At 52.6% G+C, this 14,009-nt stretch overlaps 1 protein-coding gene across 4 annotated transcripts in view; it reads left to right on the forward strand.

The window, feature by feature from the left end:
* The first annotated feature begins 1,012 nt into the window (after positions 1 to 1,012).
* SUN1 (Sad1 and UNC84 domain containing 1) overlaps positions 1,013 to 14,009 on the forward strand; it is a 55,417-nt gene continuing 42,420 nt past the window's right edge. For 3 of the 4 annotated variants that reach the window (XM_044233430.1, XM_044233431.1, XM_044233433.1), the window contains exon 1: positions 1,013 to 1,093. The gene's annotated coding sequence lies outside the window, so the exon portion shown is untranslated. The remainder of the gene's footprint in view (positions 1,094 to 14,009) is intronic. The other variant, XM_044233432.1, reaches the window with a different exon arrangement.

A 14,009-nucleotide genomic window follows, 5' to 3' on the forward strand; every position in this document is an offset into this window, starting at 1 on the left:
GACTAGGTGCTCTCTCGAGTGCTCCTCCCTAGGCCGAGAGGCCCCGCGTCGCGATGGCAGTGGAGGGACTCCTGCACACAGCTCCCCCATGCAAACGGGTTCCAGCCCGCTGAGTCCAGCTGCCGTCAGTAGGAACTAGCTGAGCCCAGACGAAGCCAACGTGAACCCCGCACAGGCAGGGGCGGGAGCCAGGAGCCAGGTAGGCGTGCAGGGGTCCCCCGTCCCTGGTGCGGCCTTTCTCCCAGGTGTTAGCTCCAGGAAAAAGCGGGCCGCAGGTTTCCTCCCCGCACTGCGCGTGTGCGTGAGGAGTCCAACCCTGCTCTCCAGCGCTTCTCCGTCCTAGAGCATCCCTCGTGCTCCCGGAGTCCTCCGCAGGGCACCGTGCCAAGCCCCTCCCCCACCTGCGAGGCCATCTGGTCGGCCCCGTGGCGCGCGCGTCCGGGACCCACCGCAACCCGCGCCCCGGCCCCAGCAGTCCCCACCCCTAACACCCACCCCGGGGAAAGGGCGTCCGAGCTCTCCTCCGAGAGAGCGAGGTCGCAGCGTGCGGTTGTGAGCGGACCCGCGCAGACTCGCGGGGGCCCCCGCCCGCCGGAGCCTCAGTCTCCACCCGGGTCCCGGGCAAGGGCGGACGGAGGGGGGGGCGCCACCCTCGCAGCAGCCCCGCAGCTGCAACTCAGGGCCCGAGGCGCGGACCCGGCCCCTAGGAGACAATGGCTCCGCCCCTGTGCGGCCCCTCCCGCGGCGGCCGCGGTCCCGCCTCTGCCGTACAGCCGCCGCAGCGTACGTCACCCCCTCCCGCCGTACGGCCCGGCGTGCCGCCTCGCGGCCCCGCCCACTTCTCCGCTTGAGCTGTCGGCCTCAGCTCGCGATTGGCCAGGCTCCTAGATAGGCCTCCTTCTCACTGGCCAAGAGGCTTCAGGTGGCGCGCTCCAGATTGGTGGAAGTCTGCGTTGCTCCCGCCCGCCTCCAGTCGCGGCCCGCGATTGGCTGGCGCCCGCAAGGTCTCTTCTCGAGATCGGGTCTGGGTGGCGCGGATCAGGCCTGGGGCGGCAGCGGGGGCGCAGTTGGTGGTGGCTGTGGCGCGAGGCAGGTGAGTTCCTGGGGAGGGGAGGGGAAATGTGGGAGGGGTGGGGGGGCCGGAGCGAGGTCGGCGGGGGAGACAGGAATGGGGCTAGGGCGTCTCTCACAGCGGGCGGGAGCAGCGGGCCGGGGGCGGCGGGCACGGACTGTGCCACTGGCCCCGCCTGGGCAGCCAACGGCCGCCGCCGCCTCCTCGGCCTTGCGCGTCCCCGCACCTGGCCCGAGTCTGCGGCAGGCGGATCCCGGGGGCGTCTCCTCCGCCCGACGTCAGCGGGGTGCCGGCGGGGCTGTGGGGACGCTTGCGCACCCGGGGACTTCTGTCGTCGCTGCCCGCCCCTACCCGGGCGCCCCGCGTGCCTACACCCGGGAGCCCCCGCCTCCCCCGACGCCGACACCCGCGAGCCCCCGCCATCCCCGACCCCCGGGAGCCCCGGCCTTCCCCTGACCCCCGGGAGCTCCGCTTACCCCGATTCGACTCTCGGGAGCCCCCGCCTCCCCCGACATCCCCGACCCCCGACTCCGACACAGGGGGAGCCAGCGCCGACCCCGATATCCGGGAGCCCCCGCCCACCCCGACTCCCGCCATCCCCGACCCCCGCCATCCCCGACCCTGACCCCCGGGAGCCACCGACACCCCCGACCCCCGGGAGCCCCCGCCTCCCCAACCCCGGCACCCGGGAGTCCCCGCTTCCCCCACTCACCCAACACACGGGAGCACCCGACTCCCTCCACCCCCACAGCGTGGCACCCAGCCTTCCGCACACCTGGGCGCCCCTGACCCCTGTCACCCCAACACTCCGGTGCCTCCGATCCCCGCGCCCCCAACACACGGGAGCCCCCCCACCCCGGTCATCTGGGCTCCCCTGACCCCCCACCAGGGTCCCCGGCTTGGCCTTGGGGTGCTTGACCTTTGGAGCCCGGGGTGGGGCGCTCACCCCCTTGACCTGCTCTGCAGCTCTCCTACAGGTTCCAGAGTTTCTGTACCTGGTGCGCTGGTCCGGGCTGGGCCCTCACCCTCCGCCCGCCAGAGTGAGCTGGTGTGGAGTGCATGCCAGCTCCGGGGTGGGGCGGGGCCCGGGGCCTGCCTTCCCTGTGGGGACCTATTCGTGCCCACAGGAGCACTCCAGTGTGCGGGGCTTGCCTTCCCAGGGTGCTTGCGGCCCGCTGCCCCAGTAAGTGCTGCTCGGTCTCAACCCCGGGTGCGCGCACTGTTTTCACTCCCAGGGTCTGCAGTGCTCGGAAACTTGGGTTTTGGTTTATTCGCCTCCATTTCATGGGACACTGTGTAGTTTTTCTAAGTCTGGAAGCTCAGGAGAGTTAGTTCTGGGGCATTTTCTTGCACTGTTTTCTTGGACACTTTTCTTGTTTTACTTTTGTTTTCTGTGTGTTTTGGAAATGCTTTTACTTGGGACTTAGCCCTTTTGGTCCCTGTTTTTACTTTTTAAATATAAAATCTTTATCTCTCCCATTTTCCATTTTTGTCTTTTCATTTCACTTTGTAGATTACCTCAGTGTTTTATTTTTTTTTTTATTTAGCATTTTATTTTGGTCATCGTATTTTAAATTTCCCAGAGCTTTTTTGGAGGTTCCTTTTTTCCTCTAAAATTCAGCCATGTTTCTTTCTTTCTTTATTTTTTTTTTAATTTTTATTTATTTATTTATTTATTTATTTGACAGACAGAGATCACAAGTAGTCAGAGAGGCAGGCAGAGAGTGAGAGGGAAGCAGGCTCCCCACTGAGGGATTGGGGGGGCTGGGTTTGATCCCAGGACCCTGAGATCATGACCTGAGCTGAAGGCAGAGGCTTTAACCCACTGAGCCACCCAGGCGCCCCTCAGCCATGTTTCTTATTTCGTAGACCCGGTAGTGGCTCATTCTCTTCTTCCGTGACCTCACTTTTTGCTTGCTTTGGCCTGTGTTTTGTGACATGTTGGGTGATCCTGGTTGAGCACATTGGAGAGCAGGACCCTGCCCACTCCTGTGGTAGTTCTGGGCTGATAGGGAGGGGCATTACCTTTATCCTTTATTGGGCATTTTATCCTCTCAAGGGCTTTCCAGTCTCCTGCCTAGTTTTCCAAGTTGGGTAGAAGAGTGTGGCTGTGGCCCTCAAAAGTGAGTAAGGAAGTGCTGTTCCTCTCCCTTTCTAGGAGGACATCCTGGGGCTTCAGGATTCCCCTTATCCTCTGCTATAGACACCCCTTGGTGTTTGTTTTTTTGTTTCTTTAAGATTTTATTTGTTCCTTTGAGAGAGAAATGGAGAGAGAAGCAGATTCCCTGCTGAGCAGGGAGCCCCACGTGGGTCTCTGTCCAGGACCTGGGGATCTGGGACCTGAGCTGAAGGCAGATGTTTCACTGGCTGAGACTCTCCCCCCCTCACCAGACCCCTGGGTTTTATTCTGCAGTCTTTCCTGAGGGAAGGCAGGAAGCAGCTGGTCGACGCATGCTCGCTAACCACTGCTGTTGTGTGACTGGTGCAATCCACAACATAAAATTTGCCCCTTTGATGGGTCTGGAGGGGCCAGCCCTCATCACGGTCTAGTTCCAGAATGGTCTATTTTGCCCCTAGGTGGAAACCCCATACCCGTCAGCAGGCACTTCCCCGTTGTTGCCAGCTTCTGGCCCCACTAACCTCCTGTCTGTCTATGAGTTTGCCTGCTCTGGGTTGTTTTATAGACGTGGATCCCTACAGTATGTGGCCTTCCGTGTCTGGCTTCTTTCACTTAGCACAATGTTTTCAAGGTTTATTCATGTTGTAACGTATCAGAGCTGCATTTCTTTTTTTGGCTGAAGAATACCGCAGGAATATACCACAGTTTTTTTTATCCGTTTATTGGTTAGTGGACATTTGAGTCATTTCTACTTTTTGCCTATTAATGAGTAGTGCTGCTATGACCATTTGTGTCCAGGTTTTTGTTGGAGTACATGTTTTCCCGTTTTTTGGGTATGTATCTAGGAGTGGGGTTGCTGGATCATATGGTAGTTCTAATTTAATGTGTAGAGGAACTGCCCGACTGTTTTTCGCAGTGGCTGCCTTATTTTACAGTCCCACCCGCTGCGAACAAGGTTCTAGTTTCTCTATATGCTCTCTTGCATTCACTATCTTCTTTGCTTTGTTTTGGCTTTCTTTTCTTTTCTCGTTAAGATTTTATTTATTTATTCGAGAGCTGGTGGGATTGGCAGATGGAAAGGGAGCTAACAGACTCCCTGCTGAACAGGAAGCCTGAATTCGGGGCTAGATCCCAGGGCCTGGAGATCACGACCCAAGCTGAAGGCAGATGCTTAACCAACTGAGCCACCCAGGCGCCCCTCCATATGAATTTAAAGATTAACTTTATCGTATTTGCAAAGAAGGCTATTGGAACTTTCATAGAGGTTGCATTGAATCTGGAGATCTCTTAGTAATCTTATACTGCCATGTTTCAAAATATTAAGTCTTCTGGTCTATGAACAAGGGACGTCTTTCCATGTATTTTTCTTTAATTTCTTTCAGCAGTGTTTTGTAATTTTCATTGTACGAGCCTTGTTCTTTCTCGGTTAAATTTACTCTTTAAGTTTGTTGTTCTTTGGGATGCTGTGGTAAGAGGAATTGTTTAATTTCATTTCCAGATTGTTCATGGCTATTTTATAGAAATACAACTGATTTTTGGGTCTTGATCTTGTAACTTGCATCTCTGCTGAATTTGTTAGCTTTTGTAGTTTTTTTTTTTTTGTGAATCCTTTTTTTCTATATATGAGATATTTCATCTGTGAGTAGAGACAGCTTTACTGCTTCCTTTCCAATTGGAGGTCTTTTGTTTCTTGTTCTTGCCTAACAGCTCTCGCTGGAGCTCCAGTGCCATGTCGAATAGCAGTGCTGGAAGTAGGCATTCTTGTTTTGTTCTTGATCTTAGGGGGAAGCTGTGCGTCCTTTCCCACAGAGGATGATGTGAGCCGTGGGTGTCAGTGAATGCCCTTTATTGGCTTGGGGAAGTTACCTTCTACTCCTACTTGGTTGAATGTTTTATAATGAAAGGGTGTTGGATTTTGCCAAGTGCTTTTCTGCATTGATTGAGGTGTGATCATGGGTTTTGCCTAACTGCGTTTAAATGGACTTTCAGTGTTCAATTCCTGCTGTATTGGGGTTCCAGTCTACACCCTCCCGTCCAGATGGACTCAGGTGCTACTATTGTAACCTTTGGGGGGTTCCATGATGACAGTTGGACCATTTCTCAGTGCTTTTCCTTGCAAGCTTGTGACTCAGCTTTTTCTGGCTTAGGTGTGTTTTCGTTAATTTGCATTCTACCTTCCAGGTTTCTTGCTGTTGTCTTTTCTTGGTTTTGTTTTGCTCTGTGGCTGTGTGCCTTTAGGAAACAATCTCATTTTAGGAGGGGTATCAGAAGAGAGTGGGAGCTACCATCTTTGTTCATTGTACCATTTTCAACTGGAAATTACTGGGTGACCTATTTTCAGGGAACACTGGCGTTTGATGGAGTGTCTGCTCATAGCCATTGGTTCCTGGTTCTGAATCTATGATGATCGGATGATCTCCAGATTCTGAAAGTAGAGCCAATTTGAATTTGCTCACAATTACAAACGCCAGGCAACAGTTTTTGGTAGGAGTGACATGGGAGGGAACCATCTTTTAGCCCTGCATCTCCTGCTCCCACCTGAATATTTTGAGATGAGGCAAGAGTGTGGGGAGTCATGGCACCTATGAGACCCACCGAGATGCAGGGGTGGTCGGCCTGAGCACCTGGTGGAAGGTTAGGCCCACATGTAGGCTCCAGGGCTCATGGGAACCAGACAGTGGTGGTGTCCCAGCAGGAGTGCTGTGGGAGCCCAGCTGCAGCCCCATCTAGTTCACTGGGGTAACCATGCTCCTCCTTTCTTGCTCCCTCCATTCCCAGATTTGGAACTCATGGCTGTTTTGGCTTGCTGAGCCTTCTTGATTTCGGGTAGAGGAGACTGAACCTAGGATGTGCTTTTGAAACCGTTGCTTGCACTGGGTCAAAATGAGCAGGATTGGCAGATGGGAATACAGAACATGGCCCTGCGGCTTATGCCTTGTTGTGTTGGTTCTATTTCGTTAAGTGGCTTGGGTCATTTGTTAGGCAGTTCTGCAGTTTGAATCACATCTGTAACTAACCATGCTTGTTATCTGGGTACCTTGTTGACCATTTAGTCAGAGGTGCACTCAGCGAGTGGTCCTGGGTTGCACGTTTTAGTTTAGGAGATAAGAGCTGTGCAAGGCACACTTCTTGTCATTTGTGCATAATAGGAGTGCGGATCCTTGATGCATATGGAGAGCGGTGAAGTATAGGTGAGTGGCTCCTGATGGGGAAGGAACCACTCCCCCTGGGGACACGTGTAGCTTGAAAACAAAGGTGTGCTTTGCCTGGTTGGTTTGTTTTCCAGTCGTTGGCAGTATTATTGGATGATGTGAGCTACATCTAGAATATGGAAAACAGATCAACTTGATGAGTTCTTCACTTGCTACCTATGCTGCAGAGCTTTTCAGGACCAGAAGATACCGATTTTGAGCCTGCTGCTTCATGTTTGTGGGGACAGCACGAGAAGGGTTATCGAGAACTCGTGTGGATTAAGCGTTTGCAGTACAAATAAGAGCCTGTGATTGCTGTTTCTAATTCGCATTCCCAGTTATAGGTGGAATAAGACACAGCTGGTACAGCTGTTCTGATCTGATGAGCACAAGTGAGAAGCACTTTGAGTCTGTTAGGTGATAGAATAAGGGGGCCCAGGTGTGCACGACCCTTCCTGCTTATCACACATTTGTATCGCTCTCGGCACAGTTTTGCCAGGTGTGGTCACATGAGCAGCAGAGGCTGGATTTTCGGGTGAAAGGCAAAGCGAGGAACCCGCACAGCAGTGAGTTCTCCCCGCTCTGCAGGCGCCTACACAGTGTTGATTTGTTGAAGTGATGTTCGGGGGCCGCGCTCAGAGCGCAAGGTCTCCTCAGAGAGGAAGACTTGTTAGTGGTGATTACGGTCTCCGTGGAGTGATGAGTGCTGGGGGGAGCACTAAAGCGAGCGTCTGACTTGGATGCGGGGTTGGGGCTCCAGGAGCGCTCCCTGCACGTGGACTCTGAGCTGAATTCTGAGGCTGAGCAGAAGATAGCCAGGAGCAAGTGGGGTGGAAAGAGACCGAGGGATGAGGGTGGGGAATCAGGATGGCCTCCCAGGCAAGGAGGGAGCAGAGGAACTGTGTACCTGGGGTCAGAAGAAGAGGGTTGTCTGGGTCCAGGGCCTCAGTGAAGCTGCCCTGTGGATTGCTGGGAGATGGAGAGGAGAAGTGGGACGTCTGGATGGAGGGTCTGGTGCAGGCCGCCTCTTGGGCCCTGTCTGTGGGTGCGAGGGAGCCATGGTGGGATGCGAAGGCGGTGAGGTGGTCCCTCTGATTGTAGACAGCCCCTCCTGGCAGTATTCTGGCTGGAGGGGGCAAGCTGGAGGGCAGGAGCTAGTCAGTGCTTGCTGGAAGCCAGCAGGAGATGGAGCAGCAGGGGGAGCCGGAAGGCAGAGGGGGTGACCCCCTGGGAGGGGAGGGCCAGACTGATGGGTGCTGTGGATGATCCCGGCGGACGTGCTCAGCGTGCGCTCCTGATGCTTACCTCGCTGTATGCGAAGGACTCAGGGACGGACGAGGGACCCAGATGAGCAGTAGAATCCACAGGAGACTGTTGGCATGTTGCTGGGTTGGAGGGAGCCTTTCTGAGCCAGCGGGAGAGGCGGGAACCTCTGGCAGCGCAGCCCGAGTCACCAGAGACTGCTTCCGTGACAGGCAGGGGTGTCCCAGACACGGATGAGATGCGTACGGTCAGCCTCCCGTCAGACAGTAAGAGAAAGGCAGCACCCCCTCTCTTCCCACGTCGAAGTCGTCACTCTGTCCGGCCCTGCAAGGGCCAGGAGGGGCCCCGTCAGCCGTGGGAGGGGCCCCCAGACTCACTGTGCGGTGCTGCTGTGGGACGGCCCTCCGCAGGGACAGCATCTCGCCATGGAAATGGCGTCGTGGGCAGCCCCTGTGACTGCCGCTTGTGAGGAGATGGAGTGCAGTCCGGGTAGAAGCAGACACTGCAACCCTGTGGTCATGCTTTCTGGATTCTCAGAACGAAGACCCTTTATGTTCACATGGACAGAATAAATAATTTGACTTTGGGCTTCTGCTGAAATACTAGGATAATACCACTATCAAGCAGTGGGTTTTTTATTAAAAAGATCTGGGGCTCTTTTGATCAGGAGAGGTAAGCATGTGATAACTGTTTTCCCTTAGGAGTAATTATCTTCCCTAAAACTCAGAGCTGTTCTCCTACGTAAACAAGCCCATCGGCCTACCTCTCCTGCTGTTGTCTCATCATTTCCCAGAAAAGGAAAGAAACACCCGGCCTTGGCTGGACACTGTTTTTCAGCATAGACTTGCTGCTAATAACTGACTTTGAGTATTTTTATTCTGTGCCAGGCAGCGCCCAGCAGGTTGGGCACTCCCTGGCTGACCCTCCAGTAACACTCTGGGCTTGGGCGCCGTGGAGACTCCTGTCGACGACGCCCGGAGGTGTGAGGACCTTGTCCTTCCCTTCTGTTCCGGGTTCTCCTAGCCGGGCGACAGGGCCCGAATGGAACCGTGGGTCTGCCTGCCCATACCTCTTCACAGATGGAGACCAAAGAAACTGTTTGCAGAAGATAATAGTTACTGGATTAGTTGTTCTTTAAAAAAAATGTTGAACAGTACAGGAGGGGTAAGTGAGGAGTAGAAGTCTCAGTCTGTATAATTTACCATGAAATTTAGTGGTGTTTTCCTTGAAGTTTAAAAACATACTCGTGTATGTGTGTGTGTATGTAAAACATGTAACATTCTGTGAAGCTTTCAAGTATTTTTGTTTTAGTCATTTGTGTCCAATTCACTGTTTTACTCAGTTCATTTTTAGGGTCCTCACTTAGTGTAAATCACAGCTTTTTGTAAACATTGTTTTACTGCTTAAGATAAAAACAGATGAACACCAGTTTTCTATTTTTTATGGTAGAAGTAATTACATTGAGCATGACATTTGGAAAACACTCATTTCTAACCCAAATTATTATCTTTTTTATGGTCTTACTTAGACCAAATTAAGATTTTTTTGGTTATGTAGACAAAGATAACTGATGTCTTTGTTAGTCTCTACAGTATTTAGGTTTAACAGGATTCCTGTTGAGCGGGACAGTTACATTAAGATGTGGTTCTAGGGTGGTGGGCACCGAGGGGGGGCACATGGCAGGATGAGCCCTCATGTCGTCCGCAGCTGATGAGTTGTAGCTAATGCTACGCCCTGTGTGGACCACCTTGACCTTATATACAGTCTTGAAAGGAAAAAAATTAGTTCTAAGTTTTAAACGGCCACCTTGGCATTTTACTTTGAAAAGTAACCCTCTTTGCAGAGGACAACAAAGGAAACAGCCAGGGCAGCCACCCTCTGGGTGATAAGGATCGGCCCCAGGTGATAGAATGTCACTTCTGCTGCGGGTGCACTCGGCCCTGGGACCTCTCTGGAAGGTCTGTTGAGCGCCCACTGCTGGCCGGTCACGCTGAGTCCGGTGGGACCACAGGAACCCCGTGCTAGCCGCGCCCAGTGTCCCAGAGGGACAGCACCGTGGCAGATGGCCTGTCTGGAGCTGTGCCGAGTGCTGGGGGAACGTTCTGCCTATCGCTGTCCCCTTTGATGGCTTCTGTCCCTGAGGACGGGTTATGGGCAAGAGCCACAAGTTCTGACGTTGGCCTCAGGGGGACCCGAAGCGGTCCTCTGTGAGGATTTCGGATCAGGAGGTGGCACTGGCCTCTTCTGCCTGGGCTCATTCTGTTTTAGCCACTTTGTCAGTGACCAAATCAGCTGAAAGTTTGATTTGTCACCTACCCATCTCTGTAAACCCAGTGCTTTGTGCACTGTTTAATAAAATATAACTGTCGGGGCACCTGGGGGATCAGTCGATGATGCATCTGCCTTTGGCTCAGGTCAGGATCCCAGGGTCCTGGGATTGAGCCCCACATTGACTCCCTGCTCAGTGGGGAGCCTGCTTGGCCCTCTCCCACTCCCCCTGCTTGGATTCCCTCTCTCACGGTGTCTCTCTGTGTCAAATAAACAGATGATGTCACTAAAAAATAAAAAAACATAGCTGTTGACTAGGTGATGCTACTTGGGGCCTCCAGGGGTAAAAAAGTTTCCTTTTTCCAGTGTTTCTTAAGAACGGATAGCATTTCCTAAGAAAATATTGTGTGCTAATATTATTTCAGAGATGTTATAGTTCTTTCTGTGTCTTTGGTTTTGCCATTTCCTCGAAGCTCTGTTTTTAACCCTTGTGTGACTTGTAAGTTTTGAGATTTTTCAGGCACATTTTCTAGATTGTTAACTAGATTAGTACAGACCTTCTAAATAGAAAAAATTCAAATTGTATGTGCCCACAGCACTAAAATTCATTCTTGGTTAAAATATTCAAGAACCAAACAGCTTTATATTTTTATCCCTACTGTATGATGACAGTATAGCAGTATGTACTCAAGGGGCATTGAAGGAGAAACCTAGCTGGGGTGCCTGGCTGGCTCTGTGGGTTAAGCCTCTGACTCTTAATCTCAGGGTCGCCAGCTTGAGCCCCTCATTGGGGAACCTACTTTAAAAAAAGAATCTTAACTCTGATTTTATTTTTATAAAATTTTATAAAAATAAATTTTATAACTTTCTGTAAACTTTTAAAATTTTTACTTTTTTTAAAGGTTTTATTTTTTTCATTTGCCAGAGAGAGAGAGAGTACAAGCAGGGAGAGCAGCCGGCAGAGTGCGATTCTCAGCTGAGCAGGGAGCCAGATGTGGGACTCGATTCCAGGACCCCGGGTTCATGACCTGAGCTGAAGGCAGATGTGTCACCGACTGAGCCACCAAGTGTCCCTAAACATTTTTTTTTAAAGACTATTAATTATTTGACAGAGATCAGAAGTAGTCAGAGAAGCAGGCAGAGAGAGAGAGGAGGAAGCAGGCTCCCTGCTGAGCAGAGAGCCCGATGTGGGGCTCGATCCCAGGACCCTGGGATCATGATCTGAGCTGAAGGCAGAGGCTTTAACCCACTGAACCACCCAGGCGCCCCGCTAAACACTTTTTAAAATTCTGATTTTAGAACCCTACTAAGAATTGCATATTTGTAAAGGTTCTTAAGTCCTCAGGTTTGTAACAGAAGTTCAGCCTGAACAGAGGCCCTCTCGTCCTCCTGTGCTTGCTAGCCTGCATGTTCTCTTAGCTGCAGGTAGATCGAGGTACAAGGAGACACTGATCTTTTCTGCTTGCAGATGCTGCACTCAGCCCTGTGGCCCCTAACGTGTGCTTTTCCTGGTTGGACATGGCAGCTCTGTGCCCGCCCTGAAGAAGCTCTCTTTCGGGGTTGCTTGGGTGGCTCAGTGGGTTAAAGCCTCTGCCTTTGGCTCAGGTCATGATCCCAGGGTCCTGGGATTGAGCCCCGCATCAGGCTCTCTGCTCAGTGGGGAGCCTGCTTCCTCCTCTCTCTCTCTCTCCCTCTCTGCCTGCCTCGCCCCCAACTTAAGATCTCTGTCTGTCGGGACGCCTGGGTGGCTCAGTTGGTTAAGCAGCTGCCTTCGGCTCAGGTCATGGTCCCGGCGTCCTGGGATCGAGTCCCACATCGGGCTCCTTGCTCAACAGGGAGCCTGCTTCTCCCTCTGCCTCTGCCTGCCTCTCTGTCTGCCTGTGCTTGCTCTCTCTCCCTCTCTCTCTGACAAATAAATAAATAAAATCTTTAAAAAAAAAAAAAAAGATCTCTGTCTGTCAAATAAATAAATAAAATCTTAAAAAAAAAAAGAAGCTCTCTTTCACCAGGATGGAGGAGGCGCCCTTGTGCACTCTGCCCAGACTGCCCAGGCAGGGAAAGTCCTGCCCTGGGGCTCTGGACCTGGGGCCTGCAGTGGCCCCTCACAAGGTCCTAGCAGCCAGAGCAGAGCACTCTGAGGACAGTGAAACCTGGACAGGGCCCCTCTGTTGTAGCACATGCATTTGCAGAATGTCAGCCTCAGATTCTTTTTTTTTTTTTTTTTAAGATTTTATTCATTTACCTGACAGACAGAGATCACAAGTAGGCAGAGAGGCAGGCAGAGAGAGAGAGAGTGGAGGAAGCAGGCTCCCCGCCAAGCAGGGAGCCCGATGCGGGACTCGATCCCAGGACCCCGAGATCATGACCCGAGCCGAAGGCAGCGGCTTAACCCACTGAGCCACCCAGGCGCCCCTCAGCCTCAGATTCTTTCCAGGGTTTTCTGATGCCATTGAAGACATTTTCAATCTGCCCCCCCTTTTTTAAAAAATATTTTATTTATTTATTTGACAGAGATCACAAGTAGGCAGAGAGGCAGACAGAGAGAGGGGAAGGCAAGCAGGCTCCCTGCTGAGCGGAGAGCCCGACATGGGGCTCGATCCCAGGACCCTGGGATCATGACCCAAGCCGAAGGCAGAGGCTCTAACCCACTAAGCCACCCAGGCGCCCCTCAATCTGCTTTTTTATCTACTGTCGTATGAGTGCAATTCAGCTTTCCCTTGAGTCTCAGGCTGGGGCCAGTAGAGGCAGGGCCCTGATACCAGCAGGAAGGCTGTGGTGTTCGGGGGATGGACACGGAGGCTGGGAGCAGTGTTTTGAAATTGCTTAGTGCTCCCGTTTAGTTATCAGTGGATCTGGAGCCTGAGTTGCACGTTTGCTGTTGGGAGTTTTCTGGCGTGCGTCTGACAGGTCCGGGCTGACGTTCCCACCTGTGGGCTCCCGGTCGGAGCTGTTCATGTTGCTGATGGTTTTTGCCTTTAGACCTGGGAGTTAGTCTCCATCTCAGGGGTTGCTCACTCAGAAGAAAAGCAATGTTGAAATGATTGAGAGCACAGCTGTATAACTCCGTTCTACCAGATGTTCAAGCTCACTTTTTTTTTTTTTAAGATTTTATTTATTTATTTGAGAGAGAGGCAGTGAGAGCATGAGTGAGGAGAAGGTCAGAGGGAGAAGCAGACTCCCCGTGGAGCTGGGAGCCGGATGCGGGACTTGATCCCAGGACTCCGAGATCATGACCTGAGCCGAAAGCAGTCGTCCAACCAACTGAGCCACCCAGGCGTCCCTCAAGCTCACTGTTGAGCATTGTGTGCCAGGCACTGCCTTGCACACACGATTTCATTTCATCCTTCTTGCCATCTTATTTCATTTTCCTTCTCTGTATTTAATGAGCACGTTTCATGGAGGGAACTGAAGAGTGATTTAAGTATTAGGGTTAGGGGACAGGGGGAGGGAAAATGGGAGAAAGCAGGATCAGTGGAGAGAAGCACCGGGTAAATTCCAGGACCGTTCACCGTCACATCCAGGAACTCTGCTGCGGTGAGCGTGGAAGAGAGCAGCCCATCATCCCTTCCTTCGGAGACTCTGAGTCCCGCCTTTTTGTAGTTCTGCTTTGTGGGTGTTTGGTCCTCTAGTGCTTCTCCAGGGGAGAAGTGGTTTTTCTGTCCTGTGGACTAAGCTGTGGCCAGAACACCCCCCTGGGCCACAGGTCAGGCTCTGCATATGGCTCTGTACCTCGATGCACTTCATGTGGTCCGAGGAGTGAAATCAGAACTACTTGGAAGAGGGGCGCCTGGGTGGCTCAGTGGGTTAAGCCGCTGCCTTCGGCTCAGGTCATGATCTCAGGGTCCTGGGATCGAGTCCCGCATCGGGCTCTCTGCTCAGCAGGGAGCCTGCTTCCTCCTCTCTCTCTCTCTCTCTCTCTCTGCCTGCCTCTCTGCCTACTTGTAATCTCTCTCTGTCAAATAAATAAATAAAATCTTTAAAAAAAAAAAAAAAAAGAACTACTTGGAAGAGGTAGGCGCATGTTTACTGGGCCTGGGCTATAGCAGCTGCTGAGCTGTGCCTATCGTGGTCCCCTCTGCACTCCCTCCACTGTCCC

The sequence above is a fragment of the Neovison vison genome, chromosome 14 (genome assembly GCF_020171115.1).
Source record: "Neovison vison isolate M4711 chromosome 14, ASM_NN_V1, whole genome shotgun sequence".
NCBI lineage: Eukaryota > Metazoa > Chordata > Mammalia > Carnivora > Mustelidae > Neogale > Neogale vison.